The sequence below is a fragment of the Saccoglossus kowalevskii genome, chromosome 19, assembly GCF_978046115.1.
Source record: "Saccoglossus kowalevskii chromosome 19, keSacKowa6.1, whole genome shotgun sequence".
Lineage (NCBI taxonomy): Eukaryota > Metazoa > Hemichordata > Enteropneusta > Harrimaniidae > Saccoglossus > Saccoglossus kowalevskii.
The window spans coordinates 7,305,292-7,324,562 of NC_140659.1; the positions used below are offsets into that span (position 1 = coordinate 7,305,292).

At 32.7% G+C, this 19,271-nt stretch overlaps 1 protein-coding gene and 1 long non-coding RNA gene across 2 annotated transcripts in view; one reads left to right on the forward strand and one right to left on the reverse strand.

The window, feature by feature from the left end:
- LOC100370948 (uncharacterized) overlaps window positions 1-19,271 on the forward strand; it is a 57,904-nt gene that overhangs the window by 34,441 nt on the left and 4,192 nt on the right. The window lies entirely within an intron of this gene.
- LOC146730252 (uncharacterized) lies at window positions 7,134-8,134 on the reverse strand. Its single transcript, XR_014927382.1, has 2 exons — window positions 7,805-8,134; window positions 7,134-7,311 (listed from the first exon to the last, which is right to left on the reverse strand). It is a non-coding gene; the product is annotated as an uncharacterized LOC146730252 (long non-coding RNA).

Sequence of the window (19,271 nt, forward strand, 5' to 3'; positions counted from 1 at the left end):
TCTACAAAGTGCCATGAAACTCAACTGCTGAAAGCATTAAAATAGCTATTTCATTCATTCAATAGACATTCTGAATTTGTCGATGTGAAATGTACATAATGTGCAGGCAGGAATATACAAGTGTATGAATGGACTTTACTCAGACAGAAGATAATACACGGTAGCAGTCAATGCAAGCAATACAATTTGGATTTCAGTCGAAACTTTGATTTCTTACCATTGGCGTGACATCACCATGGAAACAAATTATTATATCCTGTAATTATTGATATTAAATTCTGTGGTTTGTAATGAAATACAGATTTAGGTTGCCCAGACGATGATTTTCCTACTAAGATGCTTTTTCATGATATTATTTTTTTTGTGCAAATTGTTTGAAAAATGACCATGATTTTTCAAAGATCAGATAATGTTCCTATACTGTATAGTTTTTACCTTGCCCATACCATCAAAGATGGAATAATGTTCCTATACTGTATAGTTTTTACCTTGCCCGTACCATCAAAGATGGAATAATGTTCCTATACTGTATAGTTTTTACCTTGCCCGTACCATCAAAGATGGAATAATGTTCCTATACTGTATAGTTTTTACCTTGCCCGTACCATCAAAGATGGAATAATGTTCCTATACTGTATAGTTTTTACCTTGCCCGTACCATCAGAGATGGAATAATGTTCCTATACTGTATAGTTTTTACCTTGCCCGTACCATCAAAGATGGAATAATGTTCCTATACTGTATAGTTTTTACCTTGCCCGTACCATCAAAGATCAGATAATGTTCCTATACTGTATAGTTTTTACCTTGCCCGTACCATCAAAGATCAGATAATGTTCCTATACTGTATAGTTTTTACCTTGCCCGTACCATCAAAGATCAGATAATGTTCCTATACTGTATAGTTTTTACCTTGCCCGTACCATCAAAGATCAGATAATGTTCCTATACTGTATAGTTTTTACCTTGCCCTTACCATCAAAGATGGAATAATGTTCCTATACTGTATAGTTTTTACCTTGCCCGTACCATCAAAGATGGAATAATGTTCCTATACTGTATAGTTTTTACCTTGCCCGTACCATCAAAGATGGAATAATGTTCCTATACTGTATAGTTTTTACCTTGCCCGTACCATCAAAGATCAGATAATGTTCCTATACTGTATAGTTTTTACCTTGCCCGTACCATCAAAGATCAGATAATGTTCCTATACTGTATAGTTTTTACCTTGCCCGTACAATCAAAGATGGAATAATGTTCCTATACTGTATAGTTTTTACCTTGCCCGTACCATCAAAGATCAGATAATGTTCCTATACTGTATAGTTTTTACCTTGCCTGTACCATCAAAGATCAGATAATGTTCCTATACTGTATAGTTTTTACCTTGCCCGTACCATCAAAGATGGAATAATGTTCCTATACTGTATAGTTTTTACCTTGCCCGTACCATCAAAGATGGAATAATGTTCCTATACTGTATAGTTTTTACCTTGCCCGTACCATCAAAGATCAGATAATGTTCCTATACTGTATAGTTTTTACCTTGCCCGTACTATCAAAGATGGAATAATGTTCCTATACTGTATAGTTTTTACCTTGCCCGTACCATCAAAGATGGAATAATGTTCCTATACTGTATAGTTTTTACCTTGCCCGTACCATCAAAGATGGAATAATGTTCCTATACTGTATAGTTTTTACCTTGCCCGTACCATCAAAGATCAGATAATGTTCCTATACTGTATAGTTTTTACCTTGCCCGTACCATCAAAGATCAGATAATGTTCCTATACTGTATAGTTTTTACCTTGCCCGTACCATCAAAGATCAGATAATGTTCCTATACTGTATAGTTTTTACCTTGCCCGTACCATCAAAGATCAGATAATGTTCCTATACTGTATAGTTTTTACCTTGCCCGTACCATCAAAGATGGAAGGGAAAGGTATATTAAGGGAAAAATTTTGTCCGGCGTTGTCGTTGTTGTTGTTGTCGTCGTTGTCGCCGTCGTCGTCGTTAATAATTGTTATTGTGTGCATAATAACTTTACTAATTCTATTCCAAACTTTATCAAACTTGGTCACCTTATTCATCAGTATAAAGTCTTCCCTGAGTTTGAACAACAGATGTCCTGTATGAAAATATCATGCAAAAATTGAGAAAATCTGATAAAATATTTTGACTGTTTCTACTTGACTGATCACTGGTGATACACATCAAAGGTCACTGATCTCAGTGGAAATATGCATTGTTGTATGTGTTTAATGAAGCAAATGATTTATCTTGTAATAATATCCTTGGTAATGTATCTCAGAATCCCATACTGGGTTTCAAAACCAACTCATGGAGAGATTGCACAGTCTGATACACATTTGCAAACCTACCAATAATATCTTTACAGAAAACAAGATGTCAGAAAATCAATATAAGCACTCCTATGAACTGGGTGCCTAAAATCTGTTTAGTTCAAAGTTATCAAATCAAAAACAATACATAAAAAATACATTAAAAGCAAAACATTTCATCCACATTTTAAAAAGAAAATTATTCTAAAATATATGTATTCTGTATTTGACAAACAGTTCATTCGACAAATGAAAACTCACAGGAATATGTTTCAGCTATTAGAACAGAATGATAGAGTTTTTATAATACTAGTTTAAAAAACGCACTTCAAAGATTGCAGTGTTTGAAGATGTAGTTTCTCAGGAGGCAACAGTACTGTTGACTTCTCCCTCCACTGGACACCAACTAACTATTTAAGTTGATTTGCATACAAAGCAGAGCTTGCAATATGATAGCTATTCATAAAGGGTGTGTTTTTTTTTACTTTTCATATAATACAGTAGTCACACAATGAGGCAGTTCATATTTGTCTCAGTGAATCATTAATTTTTGACAGACACCTGTACAAAATACTTGGACTAAAGCCAGCTAAAATTTTCTGTTATCTTGCATGTTTTATGAATCTATTCACATCTAAATGCAGCACTTTTTTTTGCAATGAGACATTTGTTTTTATACTAAAATATCTGAATTACTTTGAATAAAGCTGGAAATTATGTCCCTTAAAATAATTAAACAAATAAGGCACCAATGTTTTTGTAAGATATTTACATCTTTTAAGGACATTCAGTAGACTGATTCCCCACTGTTCAACCCCAAAACTTGTTTGAATTCAAAATTAATTATGACAATGCATATTTATATTGAATCAAACTATGATAAAGGGAATTATATTATATAACAAAGGGCAAGGTCACCAGAGTTCAACTATGTTTTAAATTTTGTTAGGAATAAGCTTTTGTTCGTTTATCAGCTATTTTCGTTTTCTCATGCTTGTACAAAAGAAGTATTGTATTATAAGTTGTGCCATTATTGTTGGTCAATTTCATTCAATGCCATTGAATTTGATGTAAATCAGTTTTTAATATTCACGTCTAAAATTGATAGAGTGTAACAAGATTAATAGTATAAGAGGTTCACTAATCTTTGTGCAGGGTGTTATTATTTTTGACATTTGCGGAGATGACAGAAAGTTCGACTCCTCTTCACGACGAATGCACGAGGTATAGTGCGGCTTGAAGAAGTCGACAACTGCTGACAGTACGCATGCAAGTTGATTATGACACTAGGATGTGCACGTATATGGTTTGTTCAATTCGGTTATGCCAACTCGTTGAATTGGGAATGACAAATTTCATTAGTTGCGCCACAACCTGTTCGATACGGGAATCATAGCGATTTATACGATGCGTGTAAAATACATTGCTTAAATCTAGCATAAAGTAAATCAAAGTTTAGGTTATATTTTATGCTTCATAAAAAAATATCTGTCATAATCAGAAATCATTAAAACTTGTTTTCATTCCCCTCTGATTCTTTCCTGCATCCTGTGAATGCGAAAATCACTTTAAGTCACTTTTGACAAAATAAACATAATTTATAAAAAAATTAAAGAAAAATGTACAACATGTTTGTGTGAAATATTTTACAATTAAACGTAAAAAATATTATAGCATTGAAACAATTTTCTACGTTAAAATGTAAAAAAAATGAGTGAACTTTCGTAGAGACAATTTTAAAATGATATTTCGGGGCATATAAGGAAACCAACTGAATGCTGTAAATCATCAAATTTCGGCTGCCTTATAAATGTCTGATTTCGTAATTTGGTGACATTCATAAGGATTTCATGTTTAAAAAGTTAAAATCTGAAAAAAAATGATGAAATTTGTAAAACATTTGTCATGCTATATGTACATTTTATTTGTGCGGGTGGGGGCTGTCTTAAAAATGTGTATATTCGCCTGAACCTCGCTTCACTTGCGTGACAGTTTCTCAGTGTTTCTCTCACTGATCACGAATATTCTTCGTGCATGATCATTTTAAATTTTCCTGCTGTGAAATAATGCCCTTCAGACATATTCAGTTTGGACTCAAGTATTTGACTTTTATAATAGGACCTGTTAATTATAGCCAATTTTACTAATTTAGATAGTCAAGAACTTGTCTATTTTTAAGAAATTGCTTTAATTACATCCATTTTGGTTATCCAAAGATACTTAAATGGACAGCACAATTAGAGGCTTTCAATCTCAGTTTTTGAGTACACTGATATCTGATCACTTGACTGCTAAACCCAATGTGTTACACAAAAGTTGTACAAAACGAACAGACCATATGCATAACCTTCAAACAGTCCTGTCCTGGTACTTTCTGGGGGTATAAATTCACTATCAATGAAAATTTTTCAATTATTTCCCTCCAAAAGGTCACGCATCCTGGTACTTTCTGGGGGTATAAATTCACTATCAATGAGAATTTCTCAATTATTTCCTCCCAAAAGGTCACGCATCCTGGTACTTTCTGGGGGTATAAATTCACTACCAATGAAAATTTTTCAATTATTTCCCTCCAGGTCACGCATCCTGGTACTTTCTGGGGGTATAAATTCACTATCAATGAAAATTTCTCAATTATTTCCTCCCAAAAGGTCACACATCCTGGTACTTTCTGGGGATATAAATTCACTATCAATGAGAATTTCTCAATTATTTTACCAACCAAAATTGTTTTGATTGAAGTTAAAATACAGTTCAGCAGTTCTAAAGTTGATGTTATATGATATTGGAAATTATTGTAGTTTCAAGCAACAATACAAGAACATATGACCTTTCAGGGGTCAAAAGAAAAAACGTTTGAAAATTCTTTGTAATTTAACGCAATAATTCAGCTTGGTAAAATGTGTCTACATTTATTGTGATATTTGAAGTGTTATCCAGATAACCAAAACATTGTTTTTGTCAGCAAATGAGTTTATAGAAACGTATTGGTCACGCATTTTTGGATATTATGCATCTGATACTTTAGTTATTAGTATTTTTCACAAAATAATAATGCAACACATTTTTCTATATAAAATTCAATCAAGACCTTTAGCCAATGAGAATTATGTATTTTTGGTGTAAAATTATCAAAGAAAATTTAGAAAAAAAATGCACCACCAAAATTTTGGCAGTAAAATTAATAAATTCAAAAGGTTGATAACAATTTTCATACAATAAATAGAAGAAACTTGTGTCAACTTTTTGGCGAGAAAGCTAGTCCTATTTTCTTTAACTTTGTAAAAATTTGTTGAATTTCAGATATATTCAAAATTTTGAATGAAATGTTTAAGAAATATTAAAATATGGAAGTTTGGTCCAAAATAAAAATGAGATACAGAAAAATATGAGCTATATGTTGTTGCTGTGAGGATGTTGCCATTGTGGAGAGCGCCTCTATTGGATCAATGACTTCATATTTCTTGCGTCAGTGTGTATCATTTCAATTTACAGATTTGTGTGTTATAGATGTCATATATACACACTTATTTCAAACAATTATGAGCATGGCTTATATTTTTTGACAAGTTTTTAATGCAGTGTATAATTTAATTGCTTTCAGCATGAAATGTTTATTGTATTCAATGCATACCTCTGTAGGGAATAAATTATTGTATGTGACTGACCACAAATTTTCGACACTTTCATGGAACAATAGAGATTCTGCAGATGTATATGTAATTGTCTTTGACGCTGAGCTTAGAACGCCAAGCTGTGCTCGAAAATTTTAAAGTTTTAGAGATATTTATCAAATTAATTAAATTAACCAGCATTCTTATGTCAAGTGCTTTAGATTAATTGTTATCACTATTATATAACCAAACGAACCGTCTGATTTGTCTCTCGCTGCCTCAGTTACGTTGTTTCTTGACGTACTTCCGAGTTAATCTCTGTGATTTAATAACCAAGTTGGACATGTGCATGTTCTCAAGTGACGAATAAGTGAAATCGTCGCGGAATATTTGATTGTCATTGAGAATAAGTATAGTTGTTCATTGCCAAATATGATTACATCATCTATATTAGCATCAGTCTGGCGTACAATATTCTCGTCATCAGTACGGTACGTGTAGACATGCTTGATTCTTCAAAAAACTTAATACAGTTCGCAGACATGTCAAAAAAATAAGACAAATATACAGTAGAGGTAATCTTCGCAGGATATTCTGTGGCAAGCGCCAACTCTCATTGGCCCTGTCAATCAAGTGCTAAATATATCCCATATATCACCTTCAAAGATTCTATTAAGTATTGTAAGATATTTTGCAGTCGTTTCAATTCATCAGTGTTCAGTATGAAACAGCTGCCATGTTACTTAAGTGGGGGAAAGTATGTACTATATATTTATCTTTGTCGCCAATGCATACAAGCATATTAAATAGTTTAAGTGAATAATTACTTCTACTAATGCATAATGGCTAAATCAATCTGATTAAAATCTGATGTAGTGTACGGGCTTTAATTATTTTGGCTATAAACTTATTTTAATTTTATTTTTTATTACTTTTGTTATTAATGCCTTTTTATTTTACTTTGATTTTGATTTTTTTTAATTCCGCCCTACATACATCTGATCCGACGCCTACGTAAGTCCCGTTCAAATCTCGCGTAAGTAACAGCCAATCACAGGCCCCCTTTTATAGAGGCTGTCGGTTGCTTACTTTTCAGTGTAGCGATACTCTACGGGCAATCTTTCTGTACATTATATTTTGCCCACTTGAATAAACCATTAATAGAAAATTGCTAGTATATTTTTATTTACAAAAGAAATTCCACAGCATTTTCCAATTTTTGTCATTACATTGAATATTTTGTTCACTTCCAACAAATGTGTACACTTCCTGATACATCTTCGCCAGCCAAGGTTCGTTTATTCAGTCATCGCTTCAATTTTACATCAAACACTGAGCATAATTATCTAGAATGGAAGCAAAAAAATAAGTAAATCGTAATGATTAGAACACTGTAAACAGCTATAGTAAACAATGCAAATTTTAAATTGTATAACGGTCACCGGCCCACGGCATCGACGCAGAAAATTGGAGCAATAAAATATTTCCTGATCAATTGCGATGTGTTCCAAATAAAAAATATTTTATTCCAGTCCAAATCAGCTCAATTACTTTGATAAAGAGTTATTGTATAATGTACAAAATGTTGATACATTTTGATGAATATTTACAGCTACGGCTTCAATACCGTAGACGGTTTTGACCCGATCGTCAACAAAACATCACCCGTCTCCAGGGCAAGCGACTGGAAAAAGACACCGGTGTTCGGTCGAACCGGTGGAAACAAAATCGTCACTCCCAGAATAACTACGCAAAGTAACGATCTAAACTCGAACCATTCGAGCCACAATATAAACATAAAAAAATGACTTTCGTTGCATTTGACAATGATAAACTTACCGAAAAGCCATGTTCTTCTCGGTCCTAACGTCGGTATAATCCGCCATTTTATGTTTGAGTGTGTTTGCCACCTGACTCTGCCCAGTGACGTCATCATGTGCGCTATAGAAGAAGGTCTGTGATTCGTTGACTAAAATCGTCGACAGTGGGTCTCGTTGAAATCTCGTTACATAGGCATCGGCTCAGATGTATGTAGGGCGGAATTTTAAAAAAATCACAAAATCAAAATCAAAGTAAAATAATAAAATAAAAAGGCATTAATAACAAAAGTAATAAAACATAAAATTAAAATAAGTTTATAGCCAAAATAATTAAAGCCCGTACACTACATCAGATTTTAATCAGATTGTGGCTAAATGTACTTTGAGTCAGCGTTTTCAATTCTGGATGTAAATTCTTTCGCTAAGTGGGGTGTGTGAGCAGGTGACGATATGATGTGTGATCCAATATTCATGCATTTTTTTTATGCCATTTCGTCTGTAATGTGGGGGTATTCATACTCATCAAAGTCAGGTGATACAATAACTTGATAATGATTTGTGGTTGTCATTTTCATGGAGTCACATGACTGAATTTATCCAATTTGATTGGTTAATGTTGAGCAAAGTTTTCAGAGGTCTGTCAATATAAATCCTATAATGGGTAGGTTTTTTATTTTTTTTAAAGGAGCAAATTTGGTTTTATTGCTTAATTCCTAAAGTAGTCAATCTGGCAGTGAAAGTTGACAGGACGAATCCTTTATGTCTGTGTATGACAGTAATGTTCACAAACTCTGAGTGATTTTGTAGCCTGCCAGTGACACGATGGTCTTATGATTAAGAAATATTAGCCTGGGTCACATTTATTGGCCTTTTAATACGCTTATACTGCACTACCGTGGTAATGCTTAACTTAGTAGTGTGTTCAGGTAAATAATTTGGGGGTGGGATTGTGGTTGGAAGGGAATCCACACAGTATCCCTTTAGCAAAAAAACAAAAATGGATTCCACTTTTGGAGAATAATTGTAACTCTGGTTCTTTTTTGACATTGGTTAAAGATATGACATGAGCTGTTTTTTGTCCACAGTTAATGTTTTTGTATGGCTTGAACAACACTTTGAAGAATTTATAAATTACATGTATACAATCATACAGTTTCATTTGGTGTACATATGTGTAGTGCAGATGGTTAGATGGCTCAAGATTGAACTGCTGTGACTTTGATTACAGAGCTCCATAGATCTTGATTTTGACCATTTTTGTTCTTGTTATTCTTTCTATATATTCATTAATTTCTACTTCCTAGGTTTTTGTGGGTCTCTGATTTTTTTTTCCTGTTGTGGTTCTCTGGATCAGAGTTTTCTCCGGGCTGTTATATCTGATGGTGTGATCAAAGTAGTTTGTTTTTTGTTTCTTCATCTACTAAATAAGCTTTGACATGCACAAAAGTTGCTGATTTGTTCATTTTTCAAAGCTTACATTTTCTTTGCTGCTTTCTTCATGAAAAAACCAGGACTCATTGATATTTGGCGATTGTGAATGATTGCAAACTGATTGGTTCTTGCAGATTGGTGTTGTATTCGTCACAATGTTGTGGGTGTATATGTTTTCACAGAATGTGTTCTTGCCAATGTTGGAATGCAGCGTTTATTTTTACTCAACAGCGTTGACATTTTTATTTGATGACCGAAGACGAGTATTAGTGTCAAGTAACATATTCCTATTGCTGAAGTAAATTAAACCCAGTCTGGTCAAGCGATCTTGTGTGATAAAACCAGCCAATCACTGCCAAGAATTATTGTGACTATGACTAAAATGAATCTTCTCCCTTTTCTCATTAAGAAATAATTTTGAATAACAATATTCAAAAAACAAACAAAATCTATTCATTTTTTTTTTCGGTTTCTTTATATTATGATAAAATTATGTAAACAAATATTTGAATTGAGTTGTGTGCAAGGTGTTTTGATTCAATGCAAGCAGCGACGGCATTTGCTTCAGCTCTAGAGAGTATGACTCACCGTCGACAGAGAGCTTAGTTTGTGACATCATCCGCACTTCAAATTGTTGAAACTCAACCAAGCAAAATTATCAGTTAATTAAAATTGAAAAAAAAAAATCTTTATGTGTCAGCTGAAATATATTTCATCTAGATAAGAATGTTGTAATTTATGAAGGAGTCATTTGTGTTGTGACATTATTTATATATTTGGGTTGTAGAGTGTTTTATGAGCTGGAAGTCTGATAGAATTTGGATCGTTTTAATAAATTTAGTCGTGATGACAGCATTTTTGGATTGATTTATATTAATTTGAATTTTAGCTATTAGTCTTCAATTTGATGTGGTTTATTTGTAATTATCATTTTTTCACCAATTTTGGGGGTTTCAATTGTCAAACGTGTATTTCTTTATCAAATATATTTTAATGTAGATCTATATAGCTTGTGTAAGCTTATTTCATATATTCTTCAATATTACAGATAAAATTTGAGTCAATTTTTAGATTTTAAATTTGGCTATTTTTGTCGCAATCTTCTGAAAGAACATACAGACTACAAATGAGACTTATTTTGTGAATTTGTGATGAGAAAAGGGAACTGGTAGTGAAAAGGTTAAAATAGGTCTTACCGATATTTCAAAAATATAGACATGACGTTCATGTACACAAGGTGATTGTGCTACTAATAGAGCAAATACGGTAAATGTACAGGACCTTGAATTCTGAATGTACCTGATTTTAAGATGAATTTTAACGGCAATAACTAACGATTTTGAAAGGCATGGAGGCAGTCAGGTATACGCATCCAAGGCAATGGCCTTTGTGAATTTTGTTTCTTTTTATACCCATATATCCCCTGGAGAAATCAGAATTATTTCAGTTGAAGTATAGACACCTGCTCTGAATACTGAAATCGGGGATTTCGTATACCGACCTGTCAGATATGACATGTCAATAAATGCCAAGAGCTGATCGGTAAGATTATTCCAAACTTGATGCACGGTGTTTTAATTTTTAATCAAAACTTTGATACCTCGCTGCTTCAGGAGAGACTTTGTTTACGTGACATTGATTTCATTGGATTGTATTAAGGGTTTACGTGACATTCATTTCATTGGATTGTATTAAGGGTTTACGTGACATTCATTTCATTGGATTGTATTAAGGGTTTACGTGACATTGATTTCATTGGATTGTATTAAGGGTTTACGTGACATTGATTTCATTGGATTGTATTAAGGGTTTACGTGACATTCATTTCATTGGATTGTATTAAGGGTTTACGTGACATTCATTTCATTGGATTGTATTAAGGGTTTACGTGACATTCATTTCATTGGATTGTATTAAGGGTTTACGTGACATTCATTTCATTGGATTGTATTAAGGGTTTACGTGACATTCATTTCATTGGATTGTATTAAGGGTTTACGTGACATTCATTTCATTGGATTGTATTAAGGGTTTACGTGACATTGATTTCATTGGATTGTATTAAGGGTTTACGTGACATTCATTTCATTGGATTGTATTAAGGGTTTACGTGACATTCATTTCATTGGATTGTATTAAGGGTTTACGTGACATTCATTTCATTGGATTGTATTAAGGGTTTACGTGACATTCATTTCATTGGATTGTATTAAGGGTTTACGTGACATTCATTTCATTGGATTGTATTAAGGGTTTACGTGACATTCATTTCATTGGATTGTATTAAGGGTTTACGTGACATTCATTTCATTGGATTGTATTAAGGGTTTACGTGACATTCATTTCATTGGATTGTATTAAGGGTTTACGTGACATTGATTTCATTGGATTGTATTAAGGGTTTACGTGACATTCATTTCATTGAATTGTACGTGACATCAATTTCTTGTGTTGACGGTGGAGTATGTCATTCATCCAAGCTCCTTTGCAATTATTTTGTGAAAGGGTTGCCAAATTTTATGGATTGTTTTAATGTATTTTCAGTGATTAAAAGCAATTTTCCAGGCATGCCCAGCAGTTTTCTTTACCTTTTTATAGTAAATCACTACCTGGCAAGTATTTTTCGATTTATTGTGTTGGGGCTGTGTTCTTAATCTCTATCATTTATTCTGAACTGTTTGGATTCACTGTATAAACCAATGTGTGCTACGGTACTTGCTATAGAACCTTCTTTATGATTGGCTAAATTTGTTTTATAGCTATAAAAATTTATCCATGATTGTTTAAATGTTCCTTGTTATAAAAGCTCACTTATGATTGGCTAAATGTTCCTTGCTAAACAAATTCATTCATGATTGGCTGATGAATGTTCTTTGCTGTATAAAAGCTCATTTATGATTGGCTAAATGTTCCTTGCTAAACAAATTCATTTATGATTGGCTGATGAATGTTCTTTGCTGTATAAAAGCTCATTTATGATTGGCTAAATGTTCCTTGCTAAACAAATTCATTTATGATTGGCTGATGAATGTTCTTTGCTGTATAAAAGCTCACTTATGATTGGCTAAATGTTCCTTGCTAAACCAAATGCATTCATGATTGGCTGATGAATGTTCTTTGCTGTATAAAAGCTCACTTATGATTGGCTGAATGTTCCTTGCTAAACAAATTCATTTATGATTGGCTGATGATTGTTCTTTGCTGTATAAAAGCTCACTTATGATTGGCTAAATGTTTCTTTCCTAAACAAATTCATTTATGATTGGCTGATGAATGTTCTTTGCTGTATAAAAGCTCATTATGATTGGCTAAATGTTTTTTCAAGTGTCATCCACTAATAAGATAAAAAATTACTCAGTATCCATAACTTGTGTACTTGATAGATAATCAATGTCAAGTTTAATGATTGCAGTTAGGTGCTGTCTTGGAGTCACACTGGATGTAAATGTTTGATTGATATCCTGTATGTTTGACATATGACTGCAGATATAGCATTGTGAATACTATACTTTTTAGATTTCACCGCCAAAATTTTGGTACAACATTTCACCAATTTCTTTATGTAGTTTTCTATTTTTTTTTAAATTTGTTGGACCCAATAGATATAATTTACAATTGTCGGCAAGTCCTAATTAAATTTTTTTTAAAAATATGTGAAAAATTATTCAGATTTGTTTTGTGAATGGAGACCAGACCAAATCCTGAGTCAGTTTGATGGCTCTATTCTGATTGGTTTAAGACCAGGTGTATATTTTTATGTTCAATATATTACTTTTTAACAAGGGTGAAAATATGTATATAATAATATTTTATAAATTTTGTGACATACTTGGCTTAAGTTGCCTAGGAAACGCTTATTTCAACTACCAGTGTCTGTGGATCTCTCAGCAGGGTAGAATTGTTCCCAATTAGCTGCATCTACAAGGTGGGATTAGATTTCATCTATCACTCTGCAAGGTAGTTTGTAGTTTCTTCAAATTCCAATTAGCTGACAAGAAGCCATGCAACTAATGATCTCTTCGTTCACCCAGGTTTCAGTTGTAACATTGTATAGTATCTTGGGACCACTTAAAATTGGCCTGATATATTTTCTCTGCTCTTTTTTATTTTAACGGGCAATGTTTCGTTAACAAAAAAAAAAAAATCCATTTAACTTTACAAGCTTTTAATTTCCACTGTGCTCTCTTGAAAAAAAATTGATGATTCTGCAGTATCTGAAAATGTGATTTTTATTTATATGTACCTTGGAGACGACGTGTTAACGTTGCCTTGCAGTACCACAGACTGATCCATAGTTATCCAGAATACAGATTTACCTTCAAGACACATTGCTACAGAAGTTGATCTCATGCTTCACTCCAATCTGTTATTTTGGATGTCTTGTGAGACCACTGTTACAGCGAGATAAGCGAGATTAGGGATTATGTACAGGGTAGGGATTAATTCAAGCGATCAGTCATCAAAAGACGTCTTTCAGCCATTTTTGGATTTCCGCTGTAAATCTCCATTCACAAAATTATTCTTAGAGGTAGCATAAATTTAGCTGAAAGTCGGAAAAACACTGCATTGTGGTTCAACCGACATTCATCCTAGCAACCATAATCATCTGGAAGTTTTACATTTCCATCAGGTTTTAGGAACCTCCTTTTAGGAAAAATGCAATCCTGTACATTTTTTTTCATTACAAAACTGTAATAAATTGAATTGAGTCAAAAAGTTATAGTGAATTCAGTGGCACTTTCTGGTTCATTTAAGGTCGTATGACAGATTTCTATATAGGTCTACCAGAGTCCAGTTTTTCTGATATTTTCAGTTGCGGTCCATGCTGTGGATATTTACAGACTACATGACGAATTTGAATAATTGATTATATTTGTGAGTAAGGCAGGCAATGAAGAATAGGTTAATCATTTCACTAACTCGGTAGATTAAAGACTCGTCAGTCATTTCCTGTTCGACTGACAGTCACCTCTCCTCAAGTTGTCACAATGAAACAGCTGGGAGAGCTGATGACAAAAAAACTCTTTCAGTGCTTCTATTTACGCGTTTCCCTTTATTACTACTTTGGCAGAAATTAAAATATCTTCTTGTTCCCGGTAGGTGTCGTTTTCGCTAGACATACTGACGGTAGACATGCAGCTTATAATCATTGAACAGCGTTTTCAGGGTTTTTGTGGTTTACACAAAACCAAACTATAACTGTCTCTCATTTTAGCAAATATTCATTATTGGTTTTATCTTCAATTGTCATAGAAGATGAACTACACTTTTTCATTGAATGCCCCAAATATTTATCACTTTGAAAATATTTGACTACAGTAAGGTTTCCTATTGAAATTGAAACTAATCTCCAAAAATTCATTCATTTATTGCAAAGCACAGATAAAAATATTATCAAATCTGTAGGAGAATTTATAAACAACGCCTTCTTAGTAAGAAATGAAAAACATGATAAGTAATTTTATCCACAATTGATTATTAATTTTATTTTATTGTTTATTGCTATATAGTGATAGAAAATGTGTATTTCTAAAGAACAATAAATTTATTAATATTATTATAATAGTCGATACAAATGGTGGTTACCACATTTATCAAAAAAAAACTAGTATTTATTGTTTTCTTATGTATCAGTTTGCTTGCAAAATTTGAAAAAAAATATACGAAATACACAGTAGCGTGTTTATCAGTGCCATGTGGTGCATACATTTCATGCACGGTATGTTCGTTAATCTGTGTAAAAATATTGTGATATCACATCAGTATGTCTGGTCACACGAAGGATACTCACTATTAATGATATGTGGATACTTATAAATTATTATTGTTCAACTGTTCTTCCAGCTGTCTAGGTGAATGTTTGCACAGCCTGGATTTCCTAATATTCTATCCCAGTTGTATTATAAAATACAGTTGTATTCTGCTATTTTTATTTTGACTGTCTATTTCATGTTTCAATCTTTTAACCATTTAAAATTTGGGATAGATTTTTTTTAAATATGCAAATTATTATACTATAAAAATGCAAATTGATGATAACCTACTATTCACAATAAATATGCAAATTGAGAAGTGCCTCTAGATCGTTGAGTTTAGCACCGGTTGACTTGTTCATTCACCTGGGAACTCGAAATAAAATCAGTTTGATCATAACCATCTTGTTCTTACAATGTCAGGGAAACTCAAATTGATTGATCTACTGTCTGACAAATAAGTTCTTAATTTAACATTCTCTCTGACTGGATATATTCTGCCATCATTTTAGTCACTGATCCCATCGGGTACCTTAGAGACACGTTCTTTCTGCCTGACTGACTCCTACTCGCGTCCCCGATTCCCAGCGCTGATGATTAGTTCCACGCTCGTCAGAATTCACCCTTAGAATAATAAGTTAAAAGTTTAGCTCTACGGAGAGCGATTCAGTAGATTATCGATGACGCATCTTTGTGTCAGTTTTCCACAAGCAGATTTCAAAATTGCTGAAATGTAGTCGGTGCTATAAAGTAGTTCCTATTACACAAAGAATGTTGACTGGAATATTCAGGTGTGATGGAGTATTATTTTGGCAGATTTCTTCTCGTGGAGATAAAAATTTTGAAACTATCTCCCGTCAAATTTTGATCAATGCACTATTCTTTTGTCTGATTGATTTATTCACTTAGCAACTGAAAAATCTTTGAGCTGAGGGGTCAGAATGAACTTCAAGTTCAGTTTCAATTTTATATCTACATTATTCAGAAAATGCTCCCGGGAATGTGTACTTTGTTTATTTCAAATATATCACCATGTTTTGCAGTTATGTTTTGTTTACTGCGAATTTTCTCTTAATTGTGTCCTTGCCCTCCTCTTTTATTACCGATGTTTGTTTTCGCCATTACGCAAATACGAAGTCCCACAGAGGCAAATTGCATTCGATACGTTTCATTGATACAGCAACCTTTTAACTAAAGTGGCTTTTTGTTTGATTGATTCATATGAAAAAACATTAATGTGCAAGCAGGCCCAGTAAAGTAAAACAATTCCTTTGCTTTGTAAAAGTGTATATTTTTACTATATTTCCATATTCTTCGTCAAAAGATCTTAAAAACGAGATTTACAGCGGTATCTAATATACCTATCCATATGTTGTGTCTTTTGTATAAAGAATAAACGTTAATACCCGTTAAGACCATTAGCGTTCATGGTTCATACTCAATGACCTGTATGTCACATGACCTAGGCTAGCCAATCAGCCATAAATACAAAAGGTGAGACAAGGTAAAACATCTGTATGTTGTTCATTACCGATGGAATACTCAATTTCTATTTTTTGAACATATTTTGGCGTCTTTTGACTCTTTACACGAGTTTGTCCATCTGCTCATTTAAAAATACTTGAAACATAGTTTCATACTTAAAAGTGTGCACACTAATTAATGCAAATTTTGAGGGTGTTTGCAGATACTTTAATATTGATAAATTATTATGATATCGCTTGTTCAGCTTGATTCATGAGAATATATGCACATCATTCTTGTTTTCTATTTTCTGAAGCATTATTAAAAAGAATCAGCATTTTTTTTGGTGCGTTTTTTTTCTTTTCAGTGAGTTGCCTCAAGCAAACATAGCATAGTGATGAATTCCTAGGGGTTTTACTGTCGTTACCGGGGCGCTGAATACAGGTGTTGGTTTCACTCTCTTGATGAGATGCCAAATGTCAAAAAACTACATTTATTATGAACGCAATGCCATATCACGTATATGCTTTGTGGAGGAAATGTGAAGGTTCTGGTTGCCATGGTTACTCAGGAAGAATTATATTCATGTTATTATTATCTTTGTCATATTGAGATTATGAAACGATTGGCTGACTAATCCTGGTAACAGATTGCTTTAAAAAAAAAAAAGTTTAGCTTTTGAGGCTATTGTACTAATTGTCATTTTTAAAGCATATTTTGTGAATGAAAATCTCTGTGTTTAAATGTTATGCAATGTATTTGCTTAGTTGGGATATTCATTATTATAAAGCATGCTCTTTGCAGGAAACTGGATGGTTTATTTGTTTTTTCAGACCATATAACACATTCATCGTACTCTTTATGTCATTTTAGAAAAATTCATTCTATTGCACCCTGGGTAATCTGGGAGGGGGGACTATAATTAAAAATTCAAATTAACGAGTATAAAAATATTGATATGAACATTATACTTCCATGCTGGATACAGATCAGAAAATGTGACAAATCATTCACAAATTCTTTGAGTCAGTGAAACATGAAACAGTTGCAGCGACTTTTACAGAATCTTGTTCTCATGAATGCTATTGACCTTTAAGCACCAAAGCCAACATTTTTCACATTCACAAATTTTAAACCCACATAATTTTTTTATTTTGTTTTATCAAAATTAACAAAGCAAATATAAAAAAATATGCAATTAAAGGCAAAATGTTGTGTTCTAGAATTTCTCAGTTCATTGTAGACTAAGTTATATGATGTATATTGTATGAAAAATTAAGAAATAATAAATTTTATTATATTAGTCAGTAACTTTTTTTCCCCGTTGGACTGTAAAATTGTAAATAAAAAATTTACACTAAATGTAAAAAACTGTATGTTCTGTATGACTAGATAGTAAACTATTATTTTATTTTTTCAATTCATTGCTCCATAATGTTCCCCTCTAAAACTGTTTCTGCAATGTTTTCATAGTTTGTATGTTTTTTTTTAATTTCTTTATCTATGTTTTTTCAAAAAATTGATATCTTATGTTTAACCCATTTCGGTTCAAAAAATTGTCGTTTTTCATAAATTTGTTTTTTTTCTAAGTTAACAAAAACTGATGAAAAATTATTTGTTTGATAAGATGATGCTGTCAGCTTGAGGGGTCAGATATGTCTAGCAGATAGTAGTGATCAATCTTCACCTCTGTAATTTGCACTATTCTCCCATGTACGAGAAATCAGTCAGCGACAGGGATAGTAATAAATTGTTATCGCTGATTCGTCAATAAAAACAGAATGACTCACAATAACGACCTGAATTTTTACATCCTTAATTACCACAAAGTAGACGATTGTGATTTCCATTTCAACACCTCGGGCTCAGTAATGGAAAAACATATTTCTTTTTTAGTAATTTTTTTGTTAAGCGATTAACAAACTTTAATAGTGTTTGCTCAGGTTTTCAATAAAAAACAATAAGGTAACTAAAAAAAAATTGCTAAGTTTCAATAAAAAAATAAAATAAAAAAATAAAAATTATATTTATATTGTGATTTTACATATTATCAACTGTTAAAAGAATATTTGGATAGCAGACTATAGCTAATATAAAATTACAACTTTAATTTTTTTCTGTTTTTTTCTTTCTTCCATATTCATATGGCATGAACATTCATGCCTTTGTTTATTCATACTTGTAAGAATTTCTCATCGGTTCAATAAATAGATAAAGATTTATAGAAAATGATTCATTATTATCGTCGTTGATCACGGCTCTCTCAGTTTAATTACGGTGGTCGGATACTTCCACAAGCAGCTTGAGTCAATATATTGAGTACTTGCATGAAACTGAACAATGTTTACCTACCAAAGTACCTCTAGATATATAGTTACCAGAGTCAACTAAAAAACGTTAATATGCGAGATCACGTACCTCAGCATTACACCTGTGTATCAGAATTGGCAGACGAGAAACACTGAGTGTATAAGCGTGCGCATTCCATCAGAAGGTCATGTAAAAGGATTCATTGAATGATTTGTTTAAAAAAAAAAGATCGTGGCTTGGTCTCCCTCAATTAGCTATACTCTAATTGCATTTATTTCTAAGTCACACTGTGAATAGAAGCACCAACCCTAGATTGATGAAAGTTTATTCCCACAAAGAAAAGAGAATTTTAAGACGAATAAAATCGTTTCTGTATTTGAAAACTGACGGTGTTGTTCAGTCGTCGTCAGGATGCAGGTAATGGCACAAAATTAATCCAAACACAAACGTTGTGCTTAGAATTTGAATTAGATTCAGTCGGTTCATCAGTTTTTTGGCGATATGTTTTATTTCAGTTGTATAAATTTC